This window comes from Nerophis lumbriciformis, linkage group LG28, assembly GCF_033978685.3.
Source record: "Nerophis lumbriciformis linkage group LG28, RoL_Nlum_v2.1, whole genome shotgun sequence".
Classification (NCBI taxonomy): Eukaryota; Metazoa; Chordata; class Actinopteri; order Syngnathiformes; family Syngnathidae; genus Nerophis; species Nerophis lumbriciformis.
The window spans coordinates 10,989,452-11,004,918 of record NC_084575.2 but is presented as its reverse complement, the minus strand read 5'-3'; the positions used below and the strand labels follow the sequence as shown (position 1 = coordinate 11,004,918).

Sequence of the window (15,467 nt, the reverse complement as noted above, 5' to 3'; positions counted from 1 at the left end):
AAATGCATAATAAAGAAGGAAAAAAACATATATAAGTCGCACTGGAGTATAAGTCGCATTTTTTGGGGAAATGTATTTGATAAAACCCAACACCACGAGTAGACATTTGAAAGGCAATTTAAAATAAATAAAGAATAGTGAACAACAGGCTGAATAAGTGTACGTTATATGACGCATAAATAACCAACTGAGAACGTGCCTGGTATGTTAACGTAACATATTATGGTAAGAGTCATTCAAATAACTATAACATATAGAACATGCTATACGTTTACCAAACAATCTGTCACTCCTAATCGCTAAATCCCATGAAATCTTATACGTCTAGTCTACGTTTAGTAGACTAGTTGATCAGCTTTGCGTGTGATATCAGGTTTGCACGTGTTTAGTACACACAAACCTTCAGTGAATCAGGCCCCAAGTATCTTTAAAAATGTAGTAAGTGTGGTCATAGAGTGCAGATGTATTGACATTTAAGGAGTATTTATGAAAATGACCTAATTATGGTGACCCACTGGTATATAATATCAGTTTAAAATCTCCTTAAGGAATTAAATAGTTCTGATTTAGCTTAAAGTTTAATGTTTATTTGTTTTGACGTATTTCTGTTGTTTTTCATTGACTTTTATGAATGATAAAAAAAATATTAATAATTGCATTGGTTGTTTTTGTCGTCATCAGCAAGCAGAATTAGATCAACTTGTTTCGCCAAACATTTTCCCACATCGACAACAAGTCCATGGTGCTAAAAGCAGCATCGTCACTGATATTCGATTTCTATAATGTTTCTATTTTTATAGCCGCCACGGTTTTAAATATAGATGCTGAGTCTGATTCTCTTCTTCTTCTGAAGTTCATGAATAATTGAGGAGGGGAGGAGATGAGGTGGCGTTCATTGAGGACACCAATGATCCAAGCATAGTTTTCCTTATATTAGCTTCACTTCAAGTGTGTTGTATCAGACTATATTGTTATATGAGTAATATTATAATGAGTTTGGGAAAGGTTTATCTTCTTTGATGACTGCAAGATATTTTTCTGTCACCTGAAAAAGCATGCATGCTACCATGTTGTCATTATACAGGATACAAAATGTAACGGTACATAATCATTTTGAATATAAATATCTTAAGTGTACTCCTGTAAATAATCAAGAGGCTTTTTTTAGGGTGTATGTTGGCAATGGTTGTTGTGATTCCAAAAATGCAGGATACGGCAAGAGGCAACTTGAAAGTAAAAAGCAATGTATTTTATGTAATGCAAAACATAACTGAGTATGAGGGAAGCTATGCATGACCAAACAAAACTGAACTAGCTACGAGAATGAACAGCCTGAATGATTACCGACCAGTGGCCCTCACTCCGGTAATCGTGAAGTACTTCGAGCGACTTGTTCTCCAGCACATCAAGGACCATATCCCTCCAGACTTCGACCCCCACCAGTTCGCATACCGGGCGAACAGGTCCACAGAGGACGCCATCGCTGTTGCTCTCCAGTCTGCTCTGAACCACCTGGAGCAGCAGCAGAGCTACGTCCGGATGCTCTCTGTGGACTATAGCTCTGCCTTCAATACAATAATCCCGGACAGACTCTGCAATAAACTGGACACTCTTGGCCTCCCCCCTCTCACAAATGCCTGGATAAGGGACTTCCTAACGGACCGACCCCAGAATGTGAGACTTCCCGCACGCTGAGCATCGGCTCCCCACAGGGCTGTGTGCTGAGCCCCCTCCTCTACTGCCTTTACACCCATGACTGCAGTCCGGCCCACAGTGACAACCTTACCGTCAAGTTCGCCGACGATACCACAGTGGTCGGGCTCATCTCCAGGGGTGACGAGGCTGCCTACAGAGAGGAGGTCCTGAAGCTGACGGCCTGGTCTTCGGAGAACAACCTCGCTCTCAACACCAGCAAGACCAGAGAGATCATCGTCGACTTCAGGAGGAGCAGCACCGACCCTGCCCCCCTCTACATCAACGGCGAGCGTGTAGAGAGGGTCCACACCTTCAGGTACCTTGGAGTCCACATCTCTAATGACTTCTCCTGGACAGTCAACACCACATCAATCATCAAGAAGGCTCAGCAGCGGCTGCACTTCCTTAGAGTCCTCGGGAAGTACAACCTGAAGCCTCACCTGCTGCTGACCTTCTACCGCTCGTCCATCGAGAGCCTGCTGACCTACTGTATTACGGTATGGTACGGCAGCTGCACTGCAGCAGACAGGGAGAGGCTGCAAAGAGTGGTCAAGACGGCTCAGAAGATCATCGGCCGCCCTCTCCCCTCTCTGACGGACATCTACACCTCCCGCTGCCTCAACAGAGCCAGTGCCATCATCAAGGACAGCACCCACCCTGGCTCTGACCTGTTCCACCTGCTGCCCTCTGGGAAGCGCTACAGGTGCATTAAAACCAAAACAAACAGGCTAAAGAACAGCTTCTTCCCCAGGGCCATAACCATTCTGAACGGACTGCCCCATTGTCCCTCATAACTGCCTTCTCTTCGGTGCAATAACCCATTCCACCAACCACCCTGTTTTTTTTTTTGTTTTGTTTTTTCATGTATATATTCATTTCACACCATATTCATTGCACTTCTACATTTTTTATATATTTATATATATATTTGCACATTGTTTTTCTAGCATGCACACATCGCACTGTATGGAATGGCCTCAATCTCGTTACCTTGCGTAATGACAATAAAGCTGATTCTGATTCTGAACAGAATGCTGGACAACAGCAAAGACTTACGAAAAAACATGGAGCGGAAAAACGGCGTCCACAAAGGGTAGTCCAGAAGACATAAAAGAGTCCAATACAAGACAAGCATGACATGACTGTCAATGTTTCGACAATGAAAGTTGACAAAGACTCAAATTGTCTTGATTGTCTAATACAGGGGTCCCCAAACTACGGCCTGCGGGAAGTCCCAAGTTAAAAAATAAAAAATACTTTTTAAATTTTTTATTATTATTATTTTAAAATATGTCCTTTCTAATCCATTTTCTACCGCTTGTTACTCTCGGTGTCTCCTAGCCGCTCACGCAAATCATATATAAAAATGCATTTTCTCATCGATAACGTGACATCATCGCGCTCGGAATATACAGTATATATATATATATATATATATATATATATATATATATATACATACATACATACATACATACATACATACATACATATATATATATATAAATATATATATATATATAAATATATATATATATATATACATACATACATACATACATATCTATATATATATATATATATATATATATATATATATACATATATACATATATATATACGTAAATATATATATACGCATATATATATATATATATATATATATATATATATATATACATATATACATATATATATACGTAAATATATATATACGCATATATATATATATATATATATATATATATATATATATATATACAGCCCGGCACCCGGCCAAATTTTTTGGACCCAATGCGGCCCCCGAGTCAAAAAGTTTGGGGACCCCTGGTCTAATAAAAACTGGTTTGTGGAGCAGCGCTAAAAGGCAGGAGTCAAGTCGCTGCAGGTAAACACAAAAACATAAGTGCCCCCAAAATAAAAGCGCAGGACAGGAAATAAAGCACTAAACACAGGAAAACACTAAAAAACTTCAAATAAGACATGGTCTGGTGTAAACAAATGATGACAGAATCTTGTGATTTTATAAATATGTTAAATATTTTAAGAGTTCTTTGTAACCCTAACCTCAAAAATCACAGGATATCAAAAACATTAAAAACAAATCATTTTACAAGTATCTTACTCATTTTATAGCACACAGACTTAAAAGTAGACTAGACTCAGAGCTCATTGTCAAATTAATGTATTGTTTTAATTCATTATAACTAATAATAGTAATAATTAATTATAATTACAGAACAAAACACCACCAAAGGCTTCCTTATTGTCCACTGTCTGCTCTGTCGTCCTCAAGTTGCAGACATTCTCCGTGTAGGTTTACACTTGAAAAGTCGTTGCCATCTTAAACATTCATTTTTGCTCCAACACATTTACCCACGCGCTTTAGGAGAGTTTGTGAACTGTTGAGAGCGATCTATAGCGCTAATTTTTGTTGGTAAATGAGAGTCTATGAGGGATTATCATCACACGTCAACATCTCTAACATGTAAATGCTGCCTCTTTGTTAAGTCAGTTGCAAACGAAAATATGTTCTTAATCGTCCAACTCTGGATAAATAAATGTTGATTAATATATAAAGACATGTAAACTAGGAAATAAATGTTTGTATACTACTTTACCCAGAGGGACTAATAGACAGGAACAGGAAGTAAGCAACAACAAATGTGTGGTTTGATCAATAAAGAGTTGTACTGTTACACCTTGTTGTTCCTGCTTTGGCTACACAAAAACAGGAACAGGAAGTAAGCTACAACAAATGTGTGGTTTGATCAATAAAGAGTTGTACTGTTACACCTTGTTGTTCTTGCTTTGGCGACACAAAAACAGGAACAGGAAGTAAGCTACAACAAATGTGTGGTTTGATCAATAAAGAGTTGTACTGTTACACCTTGTTGTTCCTGCTTTGGCTACACAAAAACAGGAACAGGAAGTAAGATACAACAAATGTGTTGGTAAATGAGAGACTATGAGGGATTATCATCATACTTCAACTTCTCTAACATGTACATGCTGCGTCTTTGTTAAGTCACGTGCAAACAAAAATATGTTCTTAGTCGTCCAACTCTGGATAAATAAATGTTGATTAATATATAAATACATGTAAACTAGGAAGTAAATGTTTGTGTCCTACTTTACCCAGAGGGACGAATAGACATGAACAGGAAGTAAGCTACAACAAATGTGTGGTTTGATCAATAAAGAGTTGTACTGTTACACCTTGTTGTTCCTGCTTTGGCTACACAAAAACAGGAACAGGAAGTAAGCTACAACAAATGTGTGGTTTGATCAATAAAGAGTTGTACTGTTACACCTTGTTGTTCTTGCTTTGGCGACACAAAAACAGGAACAGGAAGTAAGCTACAACAAATGTGTGGTTTGATCATAAAGAGTTGTACTGTTACACCTTGTTGTTCCTGCTTTGGCTACACAAAAACAGGAACAGGAAGTAAGATACAACAAATGTGTTGGTAAATGAGAGACTATGAGGGATTATCATCATACTTCAACTTCTCTAACATGTACATGCTGCGTCTTTGTTAAGTCACGTGCAAACAAAAATATGTTCTTAGTCGTCCAACTCTGGATAAATAAATGTTGATTAATATATAAATACATGTAAACTAGGAAGTAAATGTTTGTGTACTACTTTACCCAGAAGGACGAATAGACATGAACAGGAAGTAAGCTACAACAAATGTGTGGTTTGATCAATAAGAGTTGTACTGTTACACCTTGTTGTTCCTGCTTTGGCTACACAAAAACAGGAACAGGAAGTAAGCTACAACAAATGTGTGGTTTGATCAATAAAGAGTTGTACTGTTACACCTTGTTGTTCTTGCTTTGGCGACACAAAAACAGGAACAGGAAGTAAGCTACAACAAATGTGTGGTTTGATCAATAAAGAGTTGTACTGTTACACCTTGTTGTTCCTGCTTTGGCTACACAAAAACAGGAACAGGAAGTAAGATACAACAAATGTGTTGGTAAATGAGAGACTATGAGGGATTATCATCATACTTCAACTTCTCTAACATGTACATGCTGCGTCTTTGTTAAGTCACGTGCAAACAAAAATATGTTCTTAGTCGTCCAACTCTGGATAAATAAATGTTGATTAATATATAAATACATGTAAACTAGGAAGTAAATGTTTGTGTCCTACTTTACCCAGAGGGACGAATAGACATGAACAGGAAGTAAGCTACAACAAATGTGTGGTTTGATCAATAAAGAGTTGTACTGTTACACCTTGTTGTTCCTGCTTTGGCTACACAAAAACAGGAACAGGAAGTAAGCTACAACAAATGTGTGGTTTGATCAATAAAGAGTTGTACTGTTACACCTTGTTGTTCTTGCTTTGGCGACACAAAAACAGGAACAGGAAGTAAGCTACAACAAATGTGTGGTTTGATCATAAAGAGTTGTACTGTTACACCTTGTTGTTCCTGCTTTGGCTACACAAAAACAGGAACAGGAAGTAAGATACAACAAATGTGTTGGTAAATGAGAGACTATGAGGGATTATCATCATACTTCAACTTCTCTAACATGTACATGCTGCGTCTTTGTTAAGTCACGTGCAAACAAAAATATGTTCTTAGTCGTCCAACTCTGGATAAATAAATGTTGATTAATATATAAATACATGTAAACTAGGAAGTAAATGTTTGTGTACTACTTTACCCAGAGGGACGAATAGACATGAACAGGAAGTAAGCTACAACAAATGTGTGGTTTGATCAATAAGAGTTGTACTGTTACACCTTGTTTTTCCTGCTTCCGCTACACAAACACAAACATGAGTTTTGATTCGACAGTTAATGTGTGTGTTTGAGCGCCACTCAGCGACACATTTGATTGGCGAAAATGTCACAGATTGGACAAAGTGCTTTGGGGACAAAAGTTGTGAAGCCACACATAATTAATTCACAAAGATTGCGTGAAGTTGTGTGATATGGTGAGAGTGTGACATGTTAACTGAAGAATCAAGCAAACGTATAACAAACCAAAAAAAACACAAAAATGTGTTAGCACATTTTTGAGCGTTATTTTTTTTAAATCCTGTAATAAGCAAAAACATGACATCCTTGGAGGAGGTAACAAATTGAAAGAGACAAAGTTTATCTCCCTTACTTATTTACATGAAACACGTTCCTATATTCCTAGAAATTGTTTTAAGAACATCAAGCTTTTTAACATTTCTTCATCTTCCACATCATCTTCATTGTCTTAATCTGACTGCTTGACTCTTTCTCTTGTCTTCATTTGGCTTTTTCATCTGATCTGTGTGTTGATATTTATAAATGTTACTGCTAAATTAAGACTGTCCTGATGGAGTATTGGTTCAAGTCATACCTGTCAACATTCCTGGGGGAATCTAGAAAGGAGGGATGACAAGTGTGAATATACAGGTAAAAGCCAGTAAATTAGAATATTTTGAAAAACTTGATTTATTTCAGTAATTGCATTCAAAAGGTGTAACTTGTACATTATATTTATTTATTGCACACAGACTGATGCATTCAAATGTTTATTTCATTTAATTTTGATGATTTGAAGTGGCAACAAATGAAAATCCAAAATTCCGTGTGTCACAAAATTAGAATATTACTTAAGGCTAATACAAAAAAGGGATTTTTAGAAATGTTGGCCAACTGGAAAGTATGAAAATGAAAAATATGAGCATGTACAATACTCAATACTTGGTTGGAGCTCCTTTTGCCTCAATTACTGCGTTAATGCGGCGTGGCATGGAGTCGATGAGTTTCTGGCACTGCTCAGGTGTTATGAGAGCCCAGGTTGCTCTGATAGTGGCCTTCAACTCTTCTGCGTTTTTGGGTCTGGCATTCTGCATCTTCCTTTTCACAATACCCCACAGATTTTCTATGGGGCTAAGGTCAGGGGAGTTGGCGGGCCAATTTAGAACAGAAATCCCATGGTCCGTAAACCAGGCACGGGTAGATTTTGCGCTGTGTGCAGGCGCCAAGTCCTGTTGGAACTTGAAATCTCCATCTCCATAGAGCAGGTCAGCAGCAGGAAGCATGAAGTGCTCTAAAACTTGCTGGTAGACGGCTGCGTTGACCCTGGATCTCAGGAAACAGAGTGGACCGACACCAGCAGATGACATGGCACCCCAAACCATCACTGATGGTGGAAACTTTACACTAGACTTCAGGCAACGTGGATCCTGTGCCTCTTCTGTCTTCCTCCAGACTCTGGGACCTCGATTTCCAAAGGAAATGCAAAATTTGCATGGTTGGGTGATGGTTTGGGGTGCCATGTCATCTGCTGGTGTCGGTCCACTCTGTTTCCTGAGATCCACGGTCAACGCAGCCGTCTATATATCAATGATGAAATCTTAACATTGCAACACATGCCAATACGGCCGGGTTAGCTTACTAAAGTGCAATTTTAAATTGTGCGCGGAATATCCTGCTGAAAACGTCTCGGTATGATGAGGCCTGCGCGTGACGTCACGGATTGTAGAGGACAGCATGGTGGCCAGCTATTAAGTCGTCTGTTTTCATCAGTGTTGGGTTAGTTACTGAAAACCAGTAACTAGTTACAGTTACTAGTTACTTTATTTCAAAAGTAACTCAGTTACTAACTCAGTTACTTACACCAAAAAGTAATGCGTTACTGTGAAAAGTAACTATTTAGTTACTTCTTTTTTTCTTTTTTTTTTTTTAAAGCTCCCATTAATGCCCTTTTTGCCTTCATTTCAGTACTGTTATTGCACTGGAGAATAATACAATCTGTTGATCAACTTGACATGCATTTGTATTTTCCTTTTAACATAATTAATGAAAAACAGTGCAACATAAAAAGGCATTCCTCCTTTCTTTAAACTTGGACCAATGACCATGAATAAAAAACAAGTTAAAGTGCAACATAAGAAGGCACATCATCTTCCTTGAAACATAAAGCCTGACATCTGGAGTGATGCTGCTGTTTTCCACACTTGGAGCCATGGATTGTAGAATACTTGTTTTCAGTGGCAGGATCATTGACACAGATGGTGAAGTTTCAGTGCTCAGTAGAGATGGAACACTTTTGAGGGGTTTAAGCACCTGGAGGACCTCACCTGCCACTCTCACATCATCATCAGACAGGGTGACATTTGTCTTCAGGGTGTTGTGGGTCAATGCAGAGTATATAGCTGCCTGCTGCTCCAACATATAAGTGGAGTTCCACCTCGTTGGGACATCATGTATGAGCAGGCAGCTTTAGCATTTCTTGCTTTGTCTTAAGCACATGAGCAGCTGTTGTGCTTGGGTGGAAGTAAGAAACCTTCCTGATCCTCCCAAAGAGGCGCTCCATCCTATTGACTGAGATTCCCTTCTGTGATGCCAAATTCACTACATGTGCAAAGCACCTATCTGTGGTCCCAGTTCTGCCTCATTCTCTGTAATTATTTGATTTTTGGCATTATCACGTGTGACTGGGATATCTTTATCTTCCAGTCCTCCACTGCTTGTGTCAGTACCTGCGCAAGGTGACTCTCGTAGAGGGGGCGTGTCTTCTCATCTCCCAGTCTGCTGTGATGAAGTGAGCGCTTATAGTTCCGCTGGACGTCCACCCGTCTGTCATGAGCGCAACAGATGATGCTCGGGATAGTTCATCCACAACTTTTTTCTTCTCCTGCTCATAAAGATCTGGCACAATCTTATTGCTGAAGTGGGTGCGCGACGGGATGTCGTAACGTGGTTCAAGCACGTTCAGCATGTGTTTAAAACCCTCGTTTTGCACAACCGAGTCTGCACTTATAAACACACCGATTCAATGGCGGGGGCGTTCAAGCTCCTCCGTTACTCCGCTCGCCATGACCACGCTGTGTGTGGACTGAACGTGCCAACAACTTTTTTTGTTGTTTCATATATCAAACCGCGGATCAGTTGTGTGCCTCATCCCCTCCCCACACCCACACACACACACACACATAGACCGCGCCTCTTTTCTTCTCTCCGGCTTGTGACAGAGGAAGATTCAGAAGAACGACACCGCAGCGCTTCTGTTTCTAGCCGATACTACATCAAAAGTAACGTAAAATAACGCAGTAACGCATCATGTAGTAACGGTAACTAAATTACTGAATAAAAAAAAATAACGCGTTAGATTACTAGTTACCGCCGAAACTAACGGTTACAAAGTAACGCGTTACTGTAACGCCGTTAGTCCCAACACTGGTTTTCATCGCAAAATTCCACAGTATTCTGGACATCTGTGTTGGTGAATCTTTTGCAATTTGTTCAATGAACAATGGAGACAGCAAAGAAGAAAGCTGTAGGAGGGAAGCTGTGTATTGCGGCCGACTTCAGCAACACAAACACGGCCGGTGTTTCATTGTTTACATTCCCGAAAGATGACAGTCAATCTTTACCATTGGCCTGTGGGGAACTGGGACAACAGAGACTCTTTCTGTTTTTAAATATGTTTAAAAACTCTACACTTGGGAGTCTATTTTACGTTTCCCCAACGATTTCGCCATTTTTTTCTCCTCGTGCACAAATTCACTGCGGCGAGAGCGTGATGACGTCACGTTATCGATGGGAAAATGCATTTTTAGACAATATGATTTGCTAGGAGACCCCGAGAGTAACAAGCAGTAGAAAATGGATTGATGGATGGGCTAGAAAGAACAGATTTAAAAAAAATTATTATAAATTATTACAATTTTTTCTTTTTTTTTTTTACCCGGGACTACCCGCGGGCCAGATTTTGGACGCTGGCGGGCCGTATCTGGCCCACGGGCCGTAGTTTGGGGAACCCTGATCTAGTTTATTAATACTATTAAGTATATTTTCTTGATGCTAACAAATATCACACACGACGCTATAACGTGGTCATCTGTGTGGAATAAAGCACTTTGCTTTCCTGCTCAACAACAACTAAACTTGTAGTTTCTGTTATGAAAATCGACAAGAAAAATACGGTGGATTGGACCAACAATCACAATATTTATTACTAGGACTTAACATGACGTTAGTTTATTTGCACAACCAGGTCTTCGTGGTTATATTTAGGCATAGCAACCACAAAAGAACACAAACTAATGCGGTCTCTTGTCCTTTCTTTAGGTTTAGTTCTGCTCTCAAACACAACTAATATAGTGGAGAATAAACTCGATTGCATCACAGAAATTTTCCCAAACAATTTAAATGTTCAAACAAACATTTTACAAAGTGATCACTGCAAACACAAGCGGTCCAATTGTATTCCACAAGATGATGAAAGTGATATTTTTAAAAGTAATTTCCTTCCACGCACTTTCATTGTTTTCCTTGACTTTATTACCTTGATGAGCCACTTTTTTACAGACTCGATGAAAGTTATTTCCTATCACTCTATTTGAACGATTGGAACACCCAAGAACAGAACAACAATACAGCACTTTCAAACTCTACACTCACTTTTTTTAATGCTACGCTCAAGCTGCTTGACCATTGTGTCAATTAAGACGAATAGAAGAAATGTGACTTTGTTTGCAACCCACCAATAGAATAAAATATGCAGCTGGGATAGGCTCCAGCTCCCTGCGAACCCTGACAGGGACAAGCAGTAGAACAATGGATGGATGAATGGATGTTGTGGTCTTTAATGTGAAAATCTGGAATAGAAGAAAACATGTTGCGACCTTTATTTTGAAAATCTGGCAGAGGAAAAAACATGCTGTGACTTTCACTGTGAAAATCTAGAATAAAATAAGAGATGTTGTGACCTTCTATGTAAAAATCTGGAATAGAACAAAAAGATGCTGTGACCTTAATTGTGAAAATCTGGAAGAGAAAACAGATGTTTAGACCTTTATTGTGAAAATATTGGAGAAAAAAGATGCTGATACCTTTATGTAAAAAAATCTGGAATAGAAGAAAATATGTTGTGACATGTATTATGAAAATATGTAATACAAAAGAAAGACGTGACCTTTAATGTGAAAATCTGGAATAAAATAAAAGATGTGACCTTTTATGTGAAAATCTGGAATAGAACAAAAATATGTTTTGACCTTAATTGGGAAAAACTAGAAGAGAACAAATATTTTGAGACCTTTATTGCTCGGGATGGTGTCCTGCTGGCCCCACTATGGACTGGACTCTTACTATTATGTTGGATCCACTATGGACTGGACTCTCACAATATTATGTCAGACCCACTCGACATCCATTGCTTTCGGTCTCCCCTAGAGGGGGGGGGTTACCCACATATGCGGTCCTCTCCAAGGTTTCTCATAGTCATTCACATCGACGTCCCACTGGGGTGAGTTTTTCCTTGCCCGTATGTGGGCTTTGTACCGAGGATGTCGTTGTGGCTTGTGCAGCCCTTTGAGACACTTGTGATTTAGGGCTATATAAATAAAGATTGATTGATTGATTGATTGAAAATATTGAAGAGAAAAAAGATGCCGATACCTTTATAAAAAAAAAATCTGGAATAAAAGAAAAGATGTTGACATTTGTTATGGAAATCTGTAATACAAAAGAAAGACGTGACCTTCAATGTGAAAATCTGGAATAAAATAAGAGATGCTGTGACCTTTTATGTGGAAATCTGGAATACAACAAAAAATATGTTGTCACCTTAATTGGGAAAAACTGAAAAAGAAAAATATGTTGAGATCTTTATTGTGAAAATATTGAAGAGAAAAAAGATGCTGATACCTTTATGAAAAAAAAAATCGGGAATAGAAGAAAAGATGTCATTTATTATAAAAATCTGTAATACAAAAGAGAGACGTGACCTTTAATGTGAAAATCTTGAATAGAAGCAAAGGCGTGACCTTTAATCTGAAGATCTGGAAGAGAAGAAAATATGTTGAGATTAAAACAAAAGAGATTGGGGGACAAGCGTCCGTGTCAACATTCTACCTTTTTATTGAGTACGAGATGTGGGAGACTGAGATAAACGAGCTTCTGCTGTTCAAAAGGTCTCCTCCTCCCGTCTCCATGGAAACGCAGCCTCAGTTTTCCACAGGCTGAGAGGCAGTGAGCGCTTCTACATCCTGAATCAGCTGTGAATGATTATTCAGCGCTCACATTTATTGCAGTTTATCAGCGATGCTACTGGGCAAACATCTTCCCCGAGCGAGCGCACGGCAGCAGATGGCGATGGCGATGGCGGAAGGTTGAAAAACAATGGAGTCGTGTGGAATGGCGACGTGACTGAGAAGAGAAACTGAAGGAGAAAGATTGTCACACTCGCCTTACACATCACGGCGGGCTTCAAAGGGGGTTGTCATGGTGACAGCAGCTGGCAGCCCAATGCTGGGAGGGGCTTATGTCACGTTGGCCTCGGGGCAGAGTCAGGGGCGGGGCACCCGAGGCAAGGCGAGGGTTGTTGGCCGCTTGGAGCAACAATCTGTAACTTTATATGGTAATAGTATCAGTAATAGTAATAGTAACTGTAATATAATATTTGGACATAGGAGAGAAATAGAGTCTGGTTTTAACAATGCAGTAGCTTTGATTGTGTTCTACTTGTTGGATCCTCTATCTAAGCGTTATTGTTAGGAACTTTGTCAAATCAAATCAAATCAACTTTATTTATAGAGCACATTTAAAATTTACCACAGGGGTAGCCAAAGTGCTGTACAATGAGCAGGTTAAAAGATAAAACGAGTACCGAGCAAACACAACACAACACAAACAGAACACGATAAAAAAAAAAAAAAAAATTTAAATAGAATTAATAAAAACATAAAAACATAAAAACAGGATCACAGCAGGTGTATTATGGGGCGCCATTGCAGGATGGATATCACTCAGTGTTAAAAGCCATGGAATAAAAGTATGTTTTTAAGAGAGATTTAAAAACAGGAAGAGAGGAGGCTTGTCTAACACTCAGGGGTAGGTCGTTCCAGAGCTTGGGAGCAGCAACGGCGAAAGCTCTGTCACCTCTAAGCTTCAGCCTTGTGTCAGGGACCGTCAACAGCAGCTGATCGGCTGATCTTAAGGATCGGGTGGGGCAGTAAGGCTGAAGGAGGTCAGAGAGATAGGTTGGCGCGAGGTTGTTTAGACATTTAAAAACAAATAAAAGGAGTTTAAAATGTATTCGGTAACGCACAGGGAGCCAGTGAAGGGACGCTAAAATAGGGGTGATGTGCTCACGTCTGCGGGTCTGTGTTAGCAGACGAGCAGCAGAGTTCTGCACGAGCTGCAGGCGGGCGAGGGAGGCCTGGCTAATGCCAACATACAGGGCATTGCAGTAGTCAAGACGAGTCGAGATAAAAGCGTGGATTAATTTCTCAAGATCATGTCTTGATAGAAGCGGTTTCACTTTCGCTATTTGGCGTAATTGATAAAAGCTTTTTTGAACGACGCTGCTGATTTGTTTTTCGAATTTAAAATCTGAGTCAAACTTTACCCCCAGGTTTGTGACAGAGTCGCTGAGATACGGGGTCAGAGTGCCGAGGTCAACGTTGGGGGAGGGAGAGCGACTTGGACCGAACAACATAACTTCTGTTTTATCTTCATTTAGGCTCAGGAAGTTAGCTGAAAGCCAGACTTTGATGTCGTGCAGGCAGTCAATAAGACGTTGAACCGTGTTATTTTGTGCCATGGGAAAATAAATCTGGCAATCATCGGCATAAAAATTAAATGCAATACTGTACTTCCTAAAAATAGAACCAAGGGGGAGAAGGTAAAGCGCAAATAAAATTGGGGCAAGGATTGAGCCCTGGGGGACCCCATGTGGTAAAGGAGCTGTGGACGACATAAAACTGTCTACTTTTACACAAAAACTCCTGTCGGTTAGGTACGACCGGAACCAGTTGAGGGCGACGCCCTTAATGCCCACACAGTTCTCAAGACGAGTGATTAAGGTGGCGTGGTCGACGGTGTCGAACGCAGCAGACAGATCTAAAAGCACCAGGACAACATATTTACCAGAATCAGTGGACAGGAGGATATCGTTAAAAACTTTTAGAAGCGCTGACTCTGTGCTGTGGAGGGCTTTAAAACCGGACTGGAACAGCTCAGTGATAGCATTATCCTCTAAGAAGGGCAACAACTGACTGTAGACAACCTTCTCTAATATTTTGGAAATGTATGGAAGATTAGAGATAGGTCTTAAGTTAGAGAGGAGAGAGGGGTCGAGGCTGGGTTTTTTAAGTAGAGGTCGTACCACTGCATGTTTAAACTCTACTGGAACTATTCCAGAAGAGAGGCTACTATTGATAATGTTAATGTCATCACAGCCGAGGTAATTCCTCGAAGTTGGAATGTGTGAAACCACAGCAGTGACATGCAGTGAGGTTTGAGGTTGGGAAGGCACTGACCCAATAGTCAGATTTACAAACATACAGTATGATGCCAAGTCACCGGCTCAAAATCACAAAAACACACAGTATGATGCTAGAATAAAACATTTCAAAACACTTAGCACACATTTAACACAGCAATGCAGAGCAGACACTAGACTAGGGGTCTCCAAACTTTTTGACTTGGGGGGCCGCATTGGGTTAAAACAACTTGGCCGGGGGCCGGGCTGTATGTATATATATATATATATATATATATATATATATATACAGTGGGGCAAAAAAGTATTTAGTCAGCAACCGATTGTGCAAGTTCTCCCACTTAAAATGATGACAGAGGTCTGTAATTTTCATCATAGGTACACTTCAACTGTGAGAGACAGAATGTGAAAAAAAAATTCCAGGAATTCACATTGTAGGAATTTTAAAGAATTTATTTGTAAATTATGGTGGAAAATAAGTATTTGGTCACTTCAAACAAGGAAGATCTCTGGCTCTCACAGACCTGTAACTT

At 39.7% G+C, this 15,467-nt stretch overlaps 1 protein-coding gene across 1 annotated transcript in view; it reads left to right on the top strand.

Moving 5' to 3' along the window:
* Positions 1–15,467, top strand: part of kcnb1 (potassium voltage-gated channel, Shab-related subfamily, member 1) — a 163,801-nt gene that overhangs the window by 121,875 nt on the left and 26,459 nt on the right. The gene's annotated exons all lie outside the window — the stretch shown is intronic.